Source organism: Protomyctophum bolini (genome assembly GCF_963924005.1).
Source record: "Protomyctophum bolini genome assembly, chromosome: 4".
In the NCBI taxonomy this organism is placed as follows: Eukaryota; Metazoa; Chordata; class Actinopteri; order Myctophiformes; family Myctophidae; genus Protomyctophum; species Protomyctophum bolini.
Genome location: NC_137865.1, coordinates 14,112,711 through 14,132,477, shown reverse-complemented (window position 1 = coordinate 14,132,477; position 19,767 = coordinate 14,112,711). Strand labels below are relative to the sequence as shown.

Here is a 19,767-nt window from a genome sequence, read left to right as displayed (position 1 = left end):
TGTCGCTATAGGCCTTATTTTGTGAATAATAGTTCTTCGGGTCCATGCCTTCTCTAAAGTTCTCTGGTGGGCGCAAGCTGCATTCAATAGCCAATTAGTGACAAACTGTATATGTGTACAATGTGTACTGTTTTCCTCCTAAAAGTAGACATTCAGGGCTTTCATTCGGTATATGGTTTGTATAGGATATTATTTGTGCTCAATTTTATATCGGTCTTTTGAACTAAAAAAACTGAACTGAAATGTCTGTCAACTTCAGGCCTCCATATCTCTGTTGTTTTTTTTCACAAGCAGCGTGCAGGCAAAAGCAGGTGTTAAAAAAAGGTCAATATCTCCAGAATGGAAGATGGTAGAATCATATATTTTTTTTTAAATTGAAGTGGACAAGTTGGGCTTTCTTTTGATTTATGCGGTGTGATTCTCGCTATAAGAGGCCCCTCGCTGTGGGCCCCCAAAAAAGTTCAAAAATCCCAATGTTAATCCCCTTAGCACTGGAAATCCTTGGTCCACTAGAACCTGTAGCATTGTATGTGTTAACTCGGAGAGAGTAGCCCACACATGTAGGTTACATGTGTGCACTCTGAGTCTCTTATACTGTACATTATAGCGGAGTCAGGAGTGAGCTCCTTTATAACTCTATGGGAGTGAGAGGTTCCATCATGTGGGGCTAATTGCGAATGCAGTGAGCACTTACTATGAGACCTAGCAGATCATGTCTGTCTGTCTGTGTGTGTGTGTCTGTCCCGCTTTTGTGCCCATATATGGAGCTGAGTTATTACGTCACCATGACTCAGCCATAACCATATAAGGAGTCCCCAAAGCAGCTATACGTCCAAAACCCAAATATGTACGAGCTGCGTTCGCTTCCCTTACTGGTGTTAAGGGCAGTCCATACTGTCTCCGACCATCAAACTTTTCGTCGGAAAGCTCCGGTACAACTACAAAAACTCCGATTTCTTGTTCTGAAAGCTGCACTCCCAGATGTTGTGACTCTCTGAACTCTACTTTGGAGAAAAAAATTAAGTCTGATCTTTCCGACGAAACGTTCGGTGGTCGGAGACAGTATGGACTGCCCTTTAGTCCCGAGTCCCCACTCCAAGTAGGAGTTACAACATGTTGGTATTGGTAAATCTGTTATGGATGTCCTCTGAAGCAAAATAGATGTTTTCTAATGTTCCACTGTTTAGGAATTGTTGCCTCAACTGCACTCTCCAAAACTGGGGTCGTATGATAATCGGGGACTAGATTATTTGACATTCAATTTTCTTTTTTCCACAAATGAGTCTTGAAAAATGGGGGTTGTTTTATAATCTGAGTCGTCTTATATTCGGGACAATACGGTACCTTTATTTTATTTAGTTACTTAGAGAAGAGCTTAACAATAATGTCGTCAGTCATCATCTTAAAGAAACATCTGAAAATGATGTTGGGGCATAAAACCCAAATTTTATATTGTTGGTTATTCTCATTCTCATGTGTTATTAATCAAATAAAAGTAACTTATTGCAGAGAAAGTATTTTTCATTACAAATCAAAACATTAGTCTGTAAATTCGAGGTTTTAACAAAATATCGATTGAATCGTATTGAAAAATCGAATCGAATCGTGACCTTACAATCGAAAGTTGAATTGAATCGTGGATTAGGCGAATCGTGACAGCCCTAGTAAAATGTCATTTTACACATTGGGAGCTTCTAGATTGGCTATTTTCCATTATTAAACATTTTATGAAATTTTGTGGAAACCTTTCGACTATAATGACATAAAAGTATGGATTTTTTTTTCAATGTGCCTTTTGGCCATACAGTAGCTGGTGTCGTGCTCAGTAAATGGCAGATCTACAAGCTCACAACTCTGGGAGAAAATGTGAAATTATTTCTTTGAGCCATCTGATTAACCCCCAACCCGCCTCTTTCTCTCTCACTCACACGTACACACACACACACACACACACACACACACACACACACACACACACACACACACACACACACACACACACACACACACACACACCTCTGTGTGTTCTGTGTGTGTGTGTGTGTGTGTGTGTGTGTGTGTGTGTGTGTGTGTGTGTGTGTGTGTGTGTGTGTGTGTTTATGTTTATGTGATGTAAGCATTGCACTATACGATTCAGACATTTCCCAAGCATTACGTTGGACACTGCAGGGATTTACTATAGCACCTTAGGTCAATCACGTCTCTTCTCTCTTTTCATGTCTATCCTCATGTGCACGTGCTCTCTCTCTCTCTCTCTCTCTCTCTCTCTCTCTCTCTCTCTTTCTCATGCGCATCAGCTTGCAATTTGAACAATGTTAAGCATCAAGTTAGTGTGTGCGTGCGTGAGAGTAGTGGGAGTGAGTGAGTCACTATATTGCTACTTAAACACAACATTCTTCTTCCCCCACTGCATGTTAATGGTCACTTAGCCAACGTTCTCTGTTGCCACCTGTCTCTGATGTCTGTCCAATCCTCTTCATCATGTCAGTCTGGGCAGAACTGGTAGATCTGCTATTTTCAAAGGATTGTATATATGGGACATTATAATACATGTACATTGCATAATGAGTACTTACTTGTTGTACTTAAGTATATTGTGATGCCAAGTTGCCAACACGTTTATACTTTTACTCAAGAACATTTTCAATACTGGTACTTTAACTATATTTATATAATTTTAGTTTCATTGTGGTAGCCTATTGCTACTTAAACACAAAATTCTTCTTCCCCCACTGCATATTAATGGTCACTTAGCCAACGTTCTCTGTTGCCACCTGTCTCTGATTTCTGTCCAATCCTCTTCATCATGTCAGTCTGGGAAGTAGCTCAGTTTATACTCCATAAGTCCATGGTTGTGCAGAGTGGCCGTGCTCAAACATTTATTTCAATTACCTGCAGAAATTGGAATGTACATGAATAAGGAAGGGATGTGCGAGAAATGGAATCTATATTATTGGAACTTAAGAGTTGGATGACCCAGACAGGCATCATGATCTCGCATTTGTGGTTAACTTGACACTGGCAGATACAAAAGTTACAAAGCTACATAGCAATGTATTTGTAGTTTTGTGTCTTTGTAGCAGAAGTTGAAACCAGCTCAACTTTTTTTGTAGCTTAGCTGTCTATAGCAGCTACAAACATTGGATGTATTTTTGTATCTTCATGTCGCTGGCTTGCATTGGAAAATAATGGTAGACTGACTGCATGTTTGTAGCTGCCAGTGTGAACGCAGGATCAATCACTTTCAACCTGGCAACGTCCCTTTGGCCATGCCATTCTATAGAGGAATCCACGGAGCCGTGCCCTGTAGGCCAGCTGCATGCAATCAATGCTGAGGTGTCGAGCTGCGCTTAATGTGACTGATTGGCTGTGATTGCGCCCAGACGAAAATTTAAACATAAATTCATGAACATAAATTCAAAAGTGAAAATAGCCAATCTACATCTACAAGGTGTTGTAATTGCAATGTATTGCAAATGTTCACATTTCATAAGACAAAGACATAGATTTTAAACATCCATTGCCACAACAACATTGTAACAGACAATGAATGCTTCATTCTGGCAATTTACTTTAGCCCACTTGAGTAACCTTTAACTTAACCCATTAAGACCTGAGGCAGATTCTAATTACTAAATACTAACAGTTTTCTGAAAACTTTGTTTCTATATGTCAGTGCTCAATGTCAACACCCCAACATTATATACATTTGACCGTCGATCCCTATCTCCAAATATTTTGTTCCAGGGATCCCCAAGATTTAAGTTAAAAATGTTAGCTTTGTAAGATTTGCACACATCATCCTACTATAAATGCGCCACGTCTCTGTGTGCGTGCGTACGCGCGCGCGTGTGTGTGTGTGTGTGTGCGTGTGTGTGCGGTTGTAATGCACGTAACTCGAGAACCGTTTGACCCACCGACTTCACATTCGACACACGCGTTCCACACCCCCACAGGGAGTGCAGTGCCCGGTATCGAGTCGGTCGGACCCACGGTTCTCCAGAACCACCACAAAAGGCTCTGGTCAGGCTCTGCCAGTGGGCCTAATGAGGCCAACTCCTTTCACCTGTGCAATTTCCAGCCTCTGACTCAGCCAATTGACTCTCAACCAATCAGGCTCTGCCAGTGGGCCGAATTGATTGCCAAGTACACTTTTCAGTTTCAGTCTTCACACAAAGGCACATACACAGATCTCCATGTGGGACACCGGCTGACAGTTAAAACGGGTGCTATGAACAACGTATATCATTAGGTTCCCAAGTTGCATCGTTCCCAAGTAGGCCGGCCGGCCGGCCGACTGCGATGGTCACGTACGTACAGGTCTAGTATCTATAACTTTGGACAGGGAAGGGTAGATACAAGTCTGGTCACGTTTGGTTCAAATGAAATCCAGAATTGTGTGGGATTTGATCTCAACTCAACGTGGCTGCAGTGTGAAAGGTAGGCAGCCTTGAAAGCACCGGGGGGGATGACGCACGCTAGGTCACCAACACCAATCCCATCAGCCGGAAAGTGGCAGTATACGCAATTATATGGCCCTGATGATTAAGGTTTGAAAGCGTCAGATAAAAGGCTGTAACTGCACTGGAGGTGCCACCGTGCCAGGTGGGCGCGTCGAAACCTGTTCACGTGTCTTTCCAAGCTCGATTCTATTTTGGAATCGTGTCCCTGTGGGGGTGTGGAACACTCCCTGTGGGGGTGTGGAACGTGTCCCTGTGAGGGTGTCCCTGTGGGGGTGTGGAACGTGTGTCCCTGTGGGGGTGTGTCTGTGGGGGTGTGGCCCTGTGGGGGTGTGTAACGTGTGTGTCTGTGGGGGTGTGTCTGTGGGGGTGTGGAACGTGTGTGTCCCTGTGGGGGTGTGGCCCTGTGGGGGTGTGTAACGTGTGTCCCTGTGGGGGTGTGTCTGTGGGGGTGTGTAACGTGTGTCCCTGTGGGGGTGTGTCTGTGGGGGTGTGGCCCTGTGGGGGTGTGTAACGTGTGTCCCTGTGGGGGTGTGTCTGTGGGGGTGTGTAACGTGTGTCCCTGTGGGGGTGTGTCTGTGGGGGTGTGGAACGTGTGTGTCTGTGGGGGTGTGTCCCTGTGGGGGTGTGGCCCTGTGGGGGTGTGTAACGTGTGTCCCTGTGGGGGTGTGGCCCTGTGGGGGTGTGTAACGTGTGTCCCTGTGGGGGTGTGTCTGTGGGGGTGTGGAACGTGTGTGTCTGTGGGGGTGTGTCCCTGTGGGGGTGTGGCCCTGTGGGGGTGTGGCCCTGTGGGGGTGTGTAACGTGTGTCCCTGTGGGGGTGTGGCCCTGTGGGGGTGTGTAACGTGTGTCCCTGTGGGGGTGTGGCCCTGTGGGGGTGTGTAACGTGTGTGTCTGTGGGGGTGTGGCCCTGTGGGGGTGTGTAACGTGTGTGTCTGTGGGGGTGTGTCTGTGGGGGTGTGGAACGTGTGTGTCTGTGGGGGTGTGTCCCTGTGGGGGTGTGGCCCTGTGGGGGTGTGGCCCTGTGGGGGTGTGTAACGTGTGTCCCTGTGGGGGTGTGGCCCTGTGGGGGTGTGTAACGTGTGTCCCTGTGGGGGTGTGGCCCTGTGGGGGTGTGTAACGTGTGTGTCTGTGGGGGTGTGGCCCTGTGGGGGTGTGTAACGTGTGTCCCTGTGGGGGTGTGTCTGTGGGGGTGTGGAACGTGTGTGTCTGTGGGGGTGTGGCCCTGTGGGGGTGTGGAACGTGTGTGTCTGTGGGGGTGTGGCCCTGTGGGGGTGTGGAACGTGTGTGTCCCTGTGGGGGTGTGGAACGTGTGTGTCTGTGGGGGTGTGTCTGTGGGGGTGTGGAACGTGTGTGTCCCTGTGGGGGTGTGGCCCTGTGGGGGTGTGGAACGTGTGTGTCCAATGTGAAGTCGGTGGGTCAAACGGTTCTCGAGTTACGTGCATTACTACCGTACACGCACAGACAGACAGACGCATTTATAGTAGGATAGATCAGCCATGCATCGCTAAAAGGCCAAAATGTATCAGGATCAGAAGAAGTGAAGAGCATTACTGAATGGAGCAGCTGTTTCTGATACATTCCATCAACATAGAAGTGTCATATATAGTTGTATTTTTTTCCTGTTTTTTTGTGCTAAATCAAAAGTACGTACAGTAGTACCTATAGACCCATATAGAGTAATAAAGTACGTAGTACCTATAGACCCATATAGAGTAATAAAGTACGTAGTACCTATAGACCCATGTAGAGTAATAAAGTACGTAGTACCTATAGACCCATATAGAGTAATAAAGTACGTAGTACCTATAGACCCATATAGAGTAATAAAGTACGTAGTACCTATAGACCCATATAGAGTAATAAAGTACGTAGTACCTATAGACCCATATAGAGTAATAAAGTACGTAGTACCTATAGACCCATATAGAGTAATAAAGTACGTAGTACCTATAGACCCATATAGAGTAATAAAGTACGTAGTACCTATAGACCCATATAGAGTAATAAAGTACGTAGTACCTATAGACCCATATAGAGTAATAAAGTACGTAGTACCTATAGACCCATATAGAGTAATAAAGTACGTAGTACCTATAGACCCATATAGAGTAATAAAGTACGTAGTACCTATAGACCCATATAGAGTAATAAAGTACGTAGTACCTATAGACCCATATAGAGTAATAAAGTACGTAGTACCTATAGACCCATATAGAGTAATAAAGGATAGAGTGAGGACCCCCCCCGCTATTCATTTCAATGAAACGGTATACACACGTTCGCATTTACGCGTAGCCAAAGAACGTTAGCCATCATGTTTGTATCATGTGACAGATTACATTAGTAGAATGTTTGTAGGAGAGGCAACTATATCCTTATCTGTGCAACGCAGCTCCTTTCCCCTCTCTGCAGTCTGTGCATGACGTTGCTCCTGGGAATGGTGACAGCATGGAGGTAAAAATGATGAGGGCTGTAAAATACATTTCAGAACTGTTTCCAAGTCTTCACTTCCAAGTCTTGCTCAAGAAGATATTCTCACTCTTTGGATCATCACTCTCTCAATGAGTTTGACACTATAAAGCAGCACTGTAGCCTACCGCATCATTATAATAAATTATGGACATTCATAATGTTTGGTTTAGGGCTGTTCTGACTTTGAAATTGCAAATGTGTTATACTCAGATTACATACATGAAATAAGTAACCGGTAAGAATAACAAAGCATTTGTTGGATTATTCATTCCTAGCAAGAGTGAAACCGTCCTGGTCAATTAAATGCAGCTGTGTAGCCTGCTTTCACAATTTATTTTGTAAGGTGTACAATTGTGTTTGTTCAACTTCAAATTTTATTCATTGAAAGTGTGTGGGGTTTCCAAAGCTATTTTAGCCCAAATAGTCTACTCCAGTATGTCAACTTCAGCCCAAATAGTCTACTCCAGTATGTCAACTTCAGCCCAAATAGTCTACTCCAGTATGTCAACTTCAGCCCAAATAGTCTACTCCAGTATGTCAACTTCAGCCCAAATAGTCTACTCCAGTATGTCAACTTCAGCCCAAATAGTCTACTCCAGTATGTCAACTTCAGCCCAAATAGTCTACTCCAGTATGTCAACTTCAGCCCAAATAGTCTACTCCAGTATGTCAACTTCGTAATTCACACAGGGAATTCTAATAATAAAAGTATTTGCTGTATACTAGTGTATAGTCAATGTTCTTGAGAATATAAACAACATTTAAATCAAATTTGTGTGTATGACCTTCTCTCTCTGTGTGTGTGTGTGTGTGTGTGTGTGTGTGTGTGTGTGTGTGTGTGTGTGTGTGTGTGTGTGTCGAGACTTTGGGAGCACGCTAGGACCTCCACCTTCTGTTAAACCAAAAGTAATCTGGCCCGCATTATGTCACAATTTGACCAATTTGCTCAACTTGACCATCATTGAAGTAAACTTCATGAAGTAAAACATGCAATTAAAACATTTCCTTTCTAAACTTTTAATTTAAAAAATGTTATTGAAAATCAATACATTCACTCAAATGTTAATGGAATATTTCACTTTCAGACATTCGTTTCTGTGAGCACGCCAAGCTTGATTCAGTATCTAGATTTTTGAAAACACAAATCCTTGGTTCTGGTGACTGATATCGTCCTTCTAATAGGTGAGGGGGCCGTGTTTTTTCAATTACTTTTATCATATATTACATTTCATTTCATTATTTTATTTAATTGAAAAACATGGCCCTCTCACGCATTAGAAGGATAATATCAGTCACCTGAACCAAGGACATGTGTTTTCAATGAATCTAACATCGTTAAAATGTTCTGAAAAGATATGCCTCCGGCATGGACACGTTAGTCCTCTGTTATTATATAGCACCTAAATAAAAAAGGCATTCAGTATGTCCGTGCTCCCACGCCTCATTCCTTCATTTTCGTTCAAATGGAGTTTGAAGTTAAGTCTCACGCATACAGTACTCCAGTCTCAGCAGAGGCCTTTTTGGGGCGGTTCAGGACAACCGTGGGTCCGACCGACTCGACACCGGCCACTGCACCACCTGTGGTGGTGCAAAGCGTGTGTCGAATTTGAAGTCGGTGGTGCGAATGGTTCTCGAGTTACATGGATTACACACAGACAGACAGACAGACGTACAGAGACTTGGTGCATTTATAGATAGATGATCATGATACAGCTTGTATGGTATACTGCATGTGGTGAGTAGATCTATTATTTGATTGATTTTGGATTGATGATAGAGATAACAAGATTTATATTCTGTCTCCTTTTCATTTGTGGAATATGTAAAAGAAAAATGGAAAAAAAATGATGTAATCATGTAAAATCATAAATGGAATAAAAAAATGAAAAACAAAAAAAATGAAAATGAAACAAACTTGGGGCCAATAATTGCATGGGAAGAAAGAAATGGCCTCGGTGTGTACTGACCTTAAGTCACTGCAATCATAGGTTAGAGTAGACATGTTTGGTTTCCCAAACATGTCAGGCCGTGACTGCCCGAAATATATATATATATATATATATATATATATATAAATAAATCGGTTCGTTTACTGTTGAGAGAGAACACAATGTTAAGATAATCATCACGCATGCAGCCATGCACACTCACACACACACACACACACACACACACACACACACACACACACACACACACACACACACATGCTCTCTCTCTCTCTCTCTCTCATACATACACACACGCACAAGCCTTGGGCATGCAGGCAGCTGCAGTGCTGTGCGAGAGGGAGTAAACATTGTGTAAAATACGTGAGTTCTAAAGAGCACTGAGATTTTACCACCTTTTTCTGTGTCTGCTGCCCTGTGGTGAGCAAATACAATTGGATATAGGAAATGTACTATTGTTAGTGTGTAAAGTTATACTCTAATAGCCGCAAAAGACTTGAGAAGCTGAGCAAATCCAAAATCTGTAACTTCCTCCGCACAAGGCACTCGACCATGAAATCTTACCCCCCCCGAATGAGTCTTCAGATATTTTAGCTTTGCCTGCTAACATTTCATATTGTCGCTGTCGAGTGGAAACTGTTCCTTTTTATTATTAGTAGTAGTATTATTAAAATGAAAATAGCCAATCTACAACTCCACAATGTGTTGCATCACAGCATTTCACTAGCCTACGTTTGTGTGACACTTGTATGATGATGAACTTGATGAAGTAGGGCATTCATTTACGAAAAAACATAAAAAATATGAAACTCCGAGATACAAGGTTTCTGCCCCGACGGCAACGATGTGTAGTTGTAGACGTTGAAAATCCATTTATATCTTTTAGAAGCACTATCTTTAACCTCCCTGTGATTAATCGGTAGACATGAATTGTGTCAAATTGCTGTATGGGCCATTGCTCCCTCTGTGCAGTTAATTGTCCAATCTCGTAAGCGTATTGGATGTTTCAGTGGAAATCACCAATTACAGAGATGTCCTCTGGAATCTGTGTGAGGCAATGATACTGTAGCACATATCCAACCGTGGCTGTAGTTTCTAAATGTCATGTGTCATGAGTCACCATACAGTCATAATATGATTCCAAACTAGAAAAGTTTCACGGCAATCGGACGCTGCGTTCATGATTTGAGGTGTTTTGTTAAAAACGAGCCACTTCTGCAATCTGACACCAATCTTAGACAATCACGCATGCACACATGCGCGCACACACAGACACTGACACACACACACACACACACACACACACACACACACACACACACACACACACACACACACACACACACACACACACACACACACAGAGTCATGGACACTCAAGAGACGGACACAGAAACCCAGAGCCTGTGGACGAACACACTCCCTACAGTTAATTTTCTATTCATTGTATAAAAACATGGACACGCATGCCACACACATTAGCGGGTTGACAGTTTGTTGTTTCGTCTCTTATGGGTGTTTGTATGAGACGTCCATTATATTACAGCATTGATGAGGAGCAACCAGCAAACAGACACGCAAGCAAACAAACAAAACAAAACAAATAAATAGATTCTTCTATCTTCCCCCAAGCACACCTTGTTCTCTCCCTATCTTGTTCATTTCAAGCCAGTGCGCTGTATTGTCCTGATCAATGTTGTCAGACAGTTTAAACAGAGAAGTCATTCTACAAAAGAGGAGAGAAATAAATAACCTGGCTTTCTCTCTCACCTCCGCCCCTTCCATCTCCGGAGCCCTAGGCTGTCAGGTGTTTTGATGGAGAGGTTCTTTAGTTACGCGTGACTGACTCAAGGCGTTGTTATCACCTCTCTTAGTCTGCGTGTGTGAGTGTGCATCTATCCAGAGAATATGCATGTCTGCTTCTGAATATTCATGAGTTGGCGGTTTGTCAGCTTGCCTCACTTATTATGGCTCTGATTAGGTTTCATGGCGGGGACAAAACATGGGTCTCGACGGTCTGATCATGAATTGACCCTTTCTAGACGAAAGCGGCCACACATAGAATAGGTATTTGTATTCAGATCGACTTGCACACTTGATTGTTTTCACATTCGCAGCAGCACACTGAGAAATACTCTGTCTAATTCACTGTAAGCCATCTGGGTTTGTAAACGTAGCTAACAAGTATGGTGGACTTATTCTTCCTTATGCTAGTTAGCATTACAAGGTTTAAAGATATTTTTTTTGCGGCTTACGCCTTTTATTGTTTTTTTTTGTTGTTGAAGGGACAGACAGTAGGCTGACAGGAAACGGGAGAGAGATGGGGGAAGACATGCAGTAAAGGCCGTGTCAGGCTCGGGAGTCGAACCCGCGGCACAGTGCGACTGGATCACCAGTAGGGTGCCCAGACGGTTACGCCACCGCCTGGGCACAAGGTTGACTATATACTGTCCTTTCAGATGAGCAGCGATTAACGCTCCTAGTAATTCATTTTCAACGAGACTTGCGTTTTTTCGAGGGGCGACACCGCAAGCGTATTTACGCGGGCGCGGTCCTGTGAAATTGTCGTGCGCATGCTTGTTCCGTGCACACGCCCGCAACTGACTAGACCTGGATTCTGTTGAGCTATTTTTTTACGCTTGCGTTGTCCCGCCCCTCTTGAGCAGACCTGGAGCAGACATGTTGTTGATCCAGGCAACGACGTCTGCGTTGCCTGTTGCCTCGATGCCCTTCTAAAAGTACATTAGATAAGAGTAATAAGAGTGGATGAGAGAGTACTAAGAGTGGATGAGAGTACTAAGAGTGGATGAGAGTACTAAGGGTGGGTGTGAGTAAGAGTGGATGAGAGTACTAAGAGTGGATGTGAGTACTAAGAGTGGATGAGAGTACTAAGGGTGGATGTGAGTAAGAGTGGATGTGAGTACTAAGAGTGGATGTGAGTACTAAGAGTGGATGTGAGAGTACTAAGAGTGGATGAGAGTACTAAGAGCGGATGAGAGTACTAAGAGTGTATGTGAGTAAGAGTGGATGAGAGTACTAAGAGTGGATGTGAGTACTAAGAGTGGATGTGAGTACTAAGAGTGGATGTGAGAGTACTAAGAGTGGATGTGAGAGTACTAAGAGTGGATGTGAGTACTAAGAGTGGATGTGAGAGTACTAAGAGTGGATGTGCGAGTACTAAGAGTGGATGTGAGAGTACTAAGAGTGGATGTGAGTACTAAGAGTGGATGCGAGTACTAAGAGTGGATGCGAGTACTAAGAGTGAATGAGAGTACTAAGAGTGGATGAGAGTACTAAGAGTGGATGAGAGTACTAGGGATGGGTCCGTTTAATCAATTAATCGATTATCGTTAATAGGACCCGAAATCGATTATGAAAATTATTAATCGATAATCGTTTTAAGGGTGGATGAGAGTAAGAGTGGATGTGAGTACTAAGAGTGGATGTGAGTACTAAGAGTGGACGAGAGTACTAAGAGTGGATGAGAGTACTAAGGGTGGATGTGAGTACTAAGAGTGGATGAGAGTACTAAGAGTGGATGTGAGAGTACTAAGAGTGGATGTGAGTAAGAGTGGATGAGAGTACTAAGAGTGGATGAGAGTACTAAGAGTGGATGTGAGAGTACTAAGAGTGGATGTGAGTACTAAGAGTAGATGTGAGTACTAAGAGTGGATGTGAGAGTACTAAGAGTGGATGTGAGAGTACTAAGAGTGGATGCGAGTACTAAGAGTGGATGGGAGTACAAAGGGTGGATGTGAGTACAAAGGGTGGATGTGAGTACTAAGAGTGGATGTGAGTACTAAGAGTGGATGTGAGTACTAAGAGTGGATGTGAGTACTAAGAGTGGACGAGAGTACTAAGAGTGGATGTGAGTACTAAGGGTGGATGTGAGTACTAAGAGTGGATGTGAGAGTACTAAGAGTGGATGAGAGTACTAAGAATGGATGAGAGTACTAAGAGTGGATGAGAGTACTAAGAGTGGATAAGAGTACTAAGAGTGGATGAGAGTACTAAGAGTGGATGAGAGTACTAAGGGTGGATGTGAGTAAGAGTGGATGAGAGTACTAAGAGTGGATGTGAGTACTAAGAGTGGATGTGAGAGTACTAAGAGTGGATGAGAGTACTAAGAGTGGATGAGAGTACTAAGAGTGGATGTGAGAGTACTAAGAGTGGATGTGCGAGTACTAAGAGTGGATGTGAGAGTACTAAGAGTGGATGTGAGTACTAAGAGTGGATGCGAGTACTAAGAGTGGATGAGAGTACTAAGAGTGGATGAGAGTACTAAGAGTGGATGAGAGTACTAGGGATGGGTCCGTTTAATCAATTAATCGATTATCGTTAATAGGACCCGAAATCGATTATGAAAATTATTAATCGATAATCGTTTTAAGGGTGGATGAGAGTAAGAGTGGATGTGAGTACTAAGAGTGGATGTGAGTACTAAGAGTGGACGAGAGTACTAAGAGTGGATGAGAGTACTAAGGGTGGATGTGAGTACTAAGAGTGGATGAGAGTACTAAGAGTGGATGTGAGAGTACTAAGAGTGGATGTGAGTAAGAGTGGATGAGAGTACTAAGAGTGGATGAGAGTACTAAGAGTGGATGTGAGAGTACTAAGAGTGGATGTGAGTACTAAGAGTAGATGTGAGTACTAAGAGTGGATGTGAGAGTACTAAGAGTGGATGTGAGAGTACTAAGAGTGGATGCGAGTACTAAGAGTGGATGGGAGTACAAAGGGTGGATGTGAGTACAAAGGGTGGATGTGAGTACTAAGAGTGGATGTGAGTACTAAGAGTGGATGTGAGTACTAAGAGTGGACGAGAGTACTAAGAGTGGATGTGAGTACTAAGGGTGGATGTGAGTACTAAGAGTGGATGTGAGAGTACTAAGAGTGGATGAGAGTACTAAGAATGGATGAGAGTACTAAGAGTGGATGAGAGTACTAAGAGTGGATAAGAGTACTAAGAGTGGATGAGAGTACTAAGAGTGGATGAGAGTACTAAGGGTGGATGTGAGTAAGAGTGGATGAGAGTACTAAGAGTGGATGTGAGTACTAAGAGTGGATGTGAGAGTACTAAGAGTGGATGAGAGTACTAAGAGTGGATGAGAGTACTAAGAGTGTATGTGAGTAAGAGTGGATGAGAGTACTAAGAGTGGATGTGAGTACTAAGAGTGGATGTGAGAGTACTAAGAGTGGATGTGAGAGTACTAAGAGTGGATGTGAGAGTACTAAGAGTGGATGTGAGTACTAAGAGTGGATGTGAGAGTACTAAGAGTGGATGTGCGAGTACTAAGAGTGGATGTGAGAGTACTAAGAGTGGATGCGAGTACTAAGAGTGGATGCGAGTACTAAGAGTGGATGCGAGTACTAAGAGTGGATGTGAGAGTACTAAGAGTGGATGAGAGTACTAAGAGTGGATGTGAGTAAGAGTGGATGAGAGTACTAAGAGTGGATGAGAGTACTAGGGATGGATGTGAGTACTAAGAGTGGATGTGAGAGTACTAAGAGTGGATGAGAGTACTAAGAGTGGATGAGAGTACTAAGAGTGGATGAGAGTACTAAGAGTGGATGAGAGTACTAAGAGTGGATAAGAGTACTAAGAGTGGATGAGAGAGTACTAAGAGTGGATGAGAGTACTAAGAGTGGATGAGAGTACTAAGGGTGGATGTGAGTAAGAGTGGATGAGAGTACTAAGAGTGGATGTGAGTACTAAGAGTGGATGTGAGAGTACTAAGAGTGGATGAGAGTACTAAGAGTGGATGAGAGTACTAAGAGTGGATGTGAGAGTACTAAGAGTGGATGAGAGTACTAAGAGTGGATGAGAGTACTAAGAGTGTATGTGAGTAAGAGTGGATGAGAGTACTAAGAGTGGATGTGAGAGTACTAAGAGTGGATGAGAGTACTAAGAGTGTATGTGAGTAAGAGTGGATGAGAGTACTAAGAGTGGATGTGAGTACTAAGAGTGGATGTGAGAGTACTAAGAGTGGATGCGAGTACTAAGAGTGGATGCGAGTACTAAGAGTGGATGCGAGTACTAAGAGTGGATGTGAGAGTACTAAGAGTGGATGAGAGTACTAAGAGTGGATGTGAGTAAGAGTGGATGAGAGTACTAAGAGTGGATGAGAGTACTAGGGATGGATGTGAGTACTAAGAGTGGATGTGAGAGTACTAAGAGTGGATGAGAGTACTAAGAGTGGATGAGAGTACTAAGAGTGGATGAGAGTACTAAGAGTGGATGAGAGTACTAAGAGTGGATAAGAGTACTAAGAGTGGATGAGAGAGTACTAAGAGTGGATGAGAGTACTAAGAGTGGATGAGAGTACTAAGGGTGGATGTGAGTAAGAGTGGATGAGAGTACTAAGAGTGGATGTGAGTACTAAGAGTGGATGTGAGAGTACTAAGAGTGGATGAGAGTACTAAGAGTGGATGTGAGTACTAAGAGTGGATGTGAGAGTACTAAGAGTGGATGAGAGTACTAAGAGTGGATGAGAGTACTAAGAGTGTATGTGAGTAAGAGTGGATGAGAGTACTAAGAGTGGATGTGAGAGTACTAAGAGTGGATGAGAGTACTAAGAGTGTATGTGAGTAAGAGTGGATGATAGTACTAAGAGTGGATGTGAGTACTAAGAGTGGATGTGAGAGTACTAAGAGTGGATGTGAGAGTACTAAGAGTGGATGTGAGTACTAAGAGTGGATGTGAGAGTACTAAGAGTGGATGTGAGTACTAAGAGTGGATGTGAGAGTACTAAGAGTGGATGTGCGAGTACTAAGAGTGGATGTGAGAGTACTAAGAGTGAATGCGAGTACTAAGAGTGGATGCGAGTACTAAGAGTGGATGCGAGTACTAAGAGTGGATGTGAGAGTACTAAGAGTGGATGAGAGTACTAAGAGTGGATGTGAGTAAGAGTGGATGAGAGTACTAAGAGTGGATGTGAGTAAGAGTGGATGAGAGTACTAAGAGTGGATGAGAGTACTAGGGATGGGTCCGTTTAATCAATTAATCGATTATCGTTAATAGGACCCGAAATCGATTATGAAAATTATTAATCGATAATCGTTTTAAGGGTGGATGAGAGTAAGAGTGGATGTGAGTACTAAGAGTGGATGTGAGTACTAAGAGTGGACGAGAGTACTAAGAGTGGATGAGAGTACTAAGAGTGGATGTGAGTACTAAGAGTGGATGAGAGTACTAAGGGTGGATGTGAGTACTAAGGTCAAATATAAACAGACGAAGGCAAGAAAATAAAAAATAAACACAGTTTGCTCAGTGGGCTTTCTGTTGAAAGCTGCATTTGATTGGTGGCACCCCGACCAGTCAAATGGGCACAAGGGTAGCGCCAAGTGTTTTCTGCCAGGCTAACCCATCCTTAACCTATCCTTGTTTACCACATTAATCCTGGCACCATGTTCTTGATGTCATATCATGTTTATGGCCCTGTTTTCTGTCCATGCATTTCCTTTTGGGAAATGTGGACTCTAATATGTTTGACAGTATCACAATTGAACAGTTTAATGAATCTTAAGCAGTGTCCATTTTGGGCAAATATTCCAAATTTGTCAAAATGAGTCATAACATGTTTAAGATTCTAATAAAGCATACAGAAGATTGCAGATCTACATGCTCAGAGAATGCGTTCTGGTGCAATGTGTTGTAAACTTGTAGAATGGCTTTTTCTTAACACTGCTAGTACAGTTCTCTATGAGTGACGTTTTGTTTTCACATTTCATCCTCACTGTACCCGCGGTGTCACCGCATAGAAGCCTCACAGCGAGTGACATTTTCACACAGTAGTGTTTTTTTGGGGGTTAGTTGACAGAACAGAACTGCTCCCTTTTCAGCCAAAAAAATTACTTCAACTTCAAAGAAAAATCCACACATTTTAGTCCTACAATTATTCACATCTTCTACTGTTGACCATTGGACAATTAGACAGACAGACAGTGCTTTTTGTGTTATCCTTGTGTTGGCCTACCTTTGCACTTTCTGCAAATATCATGTATATGTCATATCACACATACAAAAAAAAGAAGTAAGGACAGTGATGCAACGCAGTGACTCATTGCAGTGACTCACCTGTGACTGTAGAGACTTGTGTAAGGTCGCAATTAGTATAGAGTCAATGAGACCACGGTATTAGTAGCACTCAGGTTTACGCTTTTACATTCCATCATCCATCTTGTTCAGACCAGCAACTAAAGACTCACTTGAATTCATCTCATTTGTGTCGCGTGACGCGTGACTCATTTTCTTCCATGCATGGAAGCATAAATGAGTAGAATTAGGCATTAATGTGGGCGTGAAAGTGTTAGCTTGATTCATGTGGGGTGATATCACCAGCAGTCATTTAATGAGTGAGATCATCAAAGACTCAATTAGAGCATAACACTGTCCATTTTTTGTTGCATTCTGACAAATCCATCTTTTTTCGTATAGTGTGTGTGATGCTCAAATAGGTGATTCGTCAATCAAGCTGTCAAGAGAGCCAACTGAGCCGTGAATCAGCTCCAATTTGTGCAATTTGTTGACTATGCTGGTGTGGTGGTCAGTAGCTGCTGTTATCTGTTACTACTGTCCACTCCACTGCCTGGCTACTTAACCACTTGAACCCTATAGCGCCCACGCCCCCCCTATTCTGGGGGAACATTGAGCAGAAATAGCTGGCTGAATTTACACCACAAGATCAATACAGATCTATTCCGCTCTATTCTACAAGCTCAGAGCACACTGCGACACGTTGTGAACTTGTAAGTCTGCTATGGGTTTCGAATCGATATGTTGCAAATGGGCATAGTGCGCCAAAGTCCTGACGTCACTCGCTCATCCCCTCGATTTCCCTTGTTCACGGAAGTAATTTCTCTGTGGAGAATAACATGGGTTCATCTTAAAATCGTTGTGCATTGTGGTCCAAAAATAAACAAGCTGTCTCTGCATTATTGTCAGGGAGGTGTCTCTGTATCGTTTGCGACAGTCAGTCACTCATGATACAGTCTGTTTCTAGCGAAAATGTAACTAATTCAGCAGCATTCTTCATATGAGTGAAAACACAGTTCTTATATGAGGCAATCTAAAATCCTCCTCTGGGGATTTCAATGCAAATAAAAAGTACATGAACCTGCGCCCTCTACCGATATTGACGTCAGACTTCGGTGCTCTATAGAATCTGCTTTCTTTGTGTTTGTTCATGTGCTGACAAGAGTGACTTTGATAAGATTCGATATGATGTTGTTTATTGTCATTGCATTCGAATTTGGTGGCACACCACTCCAAATAACAGCATAATACAAATGTTAATACAAATAGTTTGATTGATAGATGTTTCACTGTGCAATGTACAGTAAGTCAGTCAGGAGACTATTTTTGGAATATCAATTTCTAATCAGAGGAGCAATAGGGAAAGACGTTTTGCCAATATTTGTATACACACAAGCAAAAGCTCTACCAAAGTGTCATTGCCCTTAAATCATATGAAGCATTTAGAGTGTACAGTTGATATAATCCTGTAATAAGACATAACGTGCATGTTTCTTGCTGTAAGTCAAACGTAATGGCGTTTAATGACCTGCAGTGAATTGACGTTGATTGGCCTGTACTTAATTGATCTAAATCAATAATGTCCTGTGCTACTTTTGCTCTTATTATTGTCACAAGCTGATGAAACACCTGTGAAAAGCACATGCTGCTCTCTCTCCAAGGACTTCTGACAGAGTTGTGGGCTGCGAGTTTAAAAGGCAGAGATAGCTGCACCTAACTTTGAAGAATAATATGTCTAAACCCATAAAAGAGAATCAAATGGCTGGTGGTTGAAAGACACACAGTGGAAGCTACCGGATATTTGCTTCTATTTGGTCACCTTCCTCCTGTTCAAAAAGTACGGAGCAACTTTGACACTCAGATTGAACAGCTACAGTATACCCTCCCTGTGTTGTGCTGCACATCCGTTTGATGTGTGCGACTGTGTGTGCGACTCAGTGCTGACGCACTGCACACCAGCCACCAGGGTTTAGTGTCTGACAACTTGTTGTCGTCTATTCTAATCGGCGGAGAGTTTTTTGGAACATCAGATAAAACTTCATTTATGTGACTTTTTTTTTTATCCCAGAGGCGTTTTCCGTAGCAAATGAGAAAGTACAGATTCCATCATATTGCATCTGTCTTTTCCGTCTCTCTCTCTCTCTCTCTCTCTCTCTCTCTCTCTCACCTTCCGACATAACACGGTTAGAACACAGTTTGAGAAACTTTACAATTTCAAGGACCCCCATAACTCTGAGAGTGTATAAATGGAACCAAATGGACCCTTACTGGTCCAGTAACACTCTCAGAGTCACACATCCGTACGGGGCCTTTTGGAACCCACTCAAGGACACTTTGAGACCCACTAGTGTAGTGAGTGTTTTCAGTGAGCCAACATGCACAATAGTAGCACCCTGACTCTGTTTGACCAGAATGGAACAGAGCCTTCGTTAGTGTCATCGATAACAACTCTGAAGGAAGTTGGAAGAGGCCCGGAAGTAGGAAGAGTTATTTCCATGTGCAATTGTGCATAGAGGGTATTGCTTTTATCACTTCTCTTTGATCACCCGCTTTGAATGGTATCAACCGATAATTCCCAGTAGGTTACTTATCAAGCCGATCTTATCAACCTACTGCATGTAGTCTGGGACCCTACTGGCTGCGATTGGCATTGATAAAACGAAAACCCGGAAAACGACCGGATTATAATAATAATATATACGATTTATATAGCGCTTTTCAAGGTATCCAAAGTCGCTTTACAGAACAGAAGTAAAAACAATTTTATTAGAAAACTAGTATAAAGGTTAAAAGGTTAAAAACTAGAAAACAAAATCAAAGTGGACAAACGAGAAGATTAAGGTTGGCGAACA

General features: G+C 42.8%; 1 protein-coding gene across 3 annotated transcripts in view; it reads left to right on the top strand.

Annotated features, from left to right (window-relative positions):
• Window positions 1-19,767, top strand: part of agbl1 (AGBL carboxypeptidase 1) — a 172,159-nt gene that overhangs the window by 116,598 nt on the left and 35,794 nt on the right. The window lies entirely within an intron of this gene.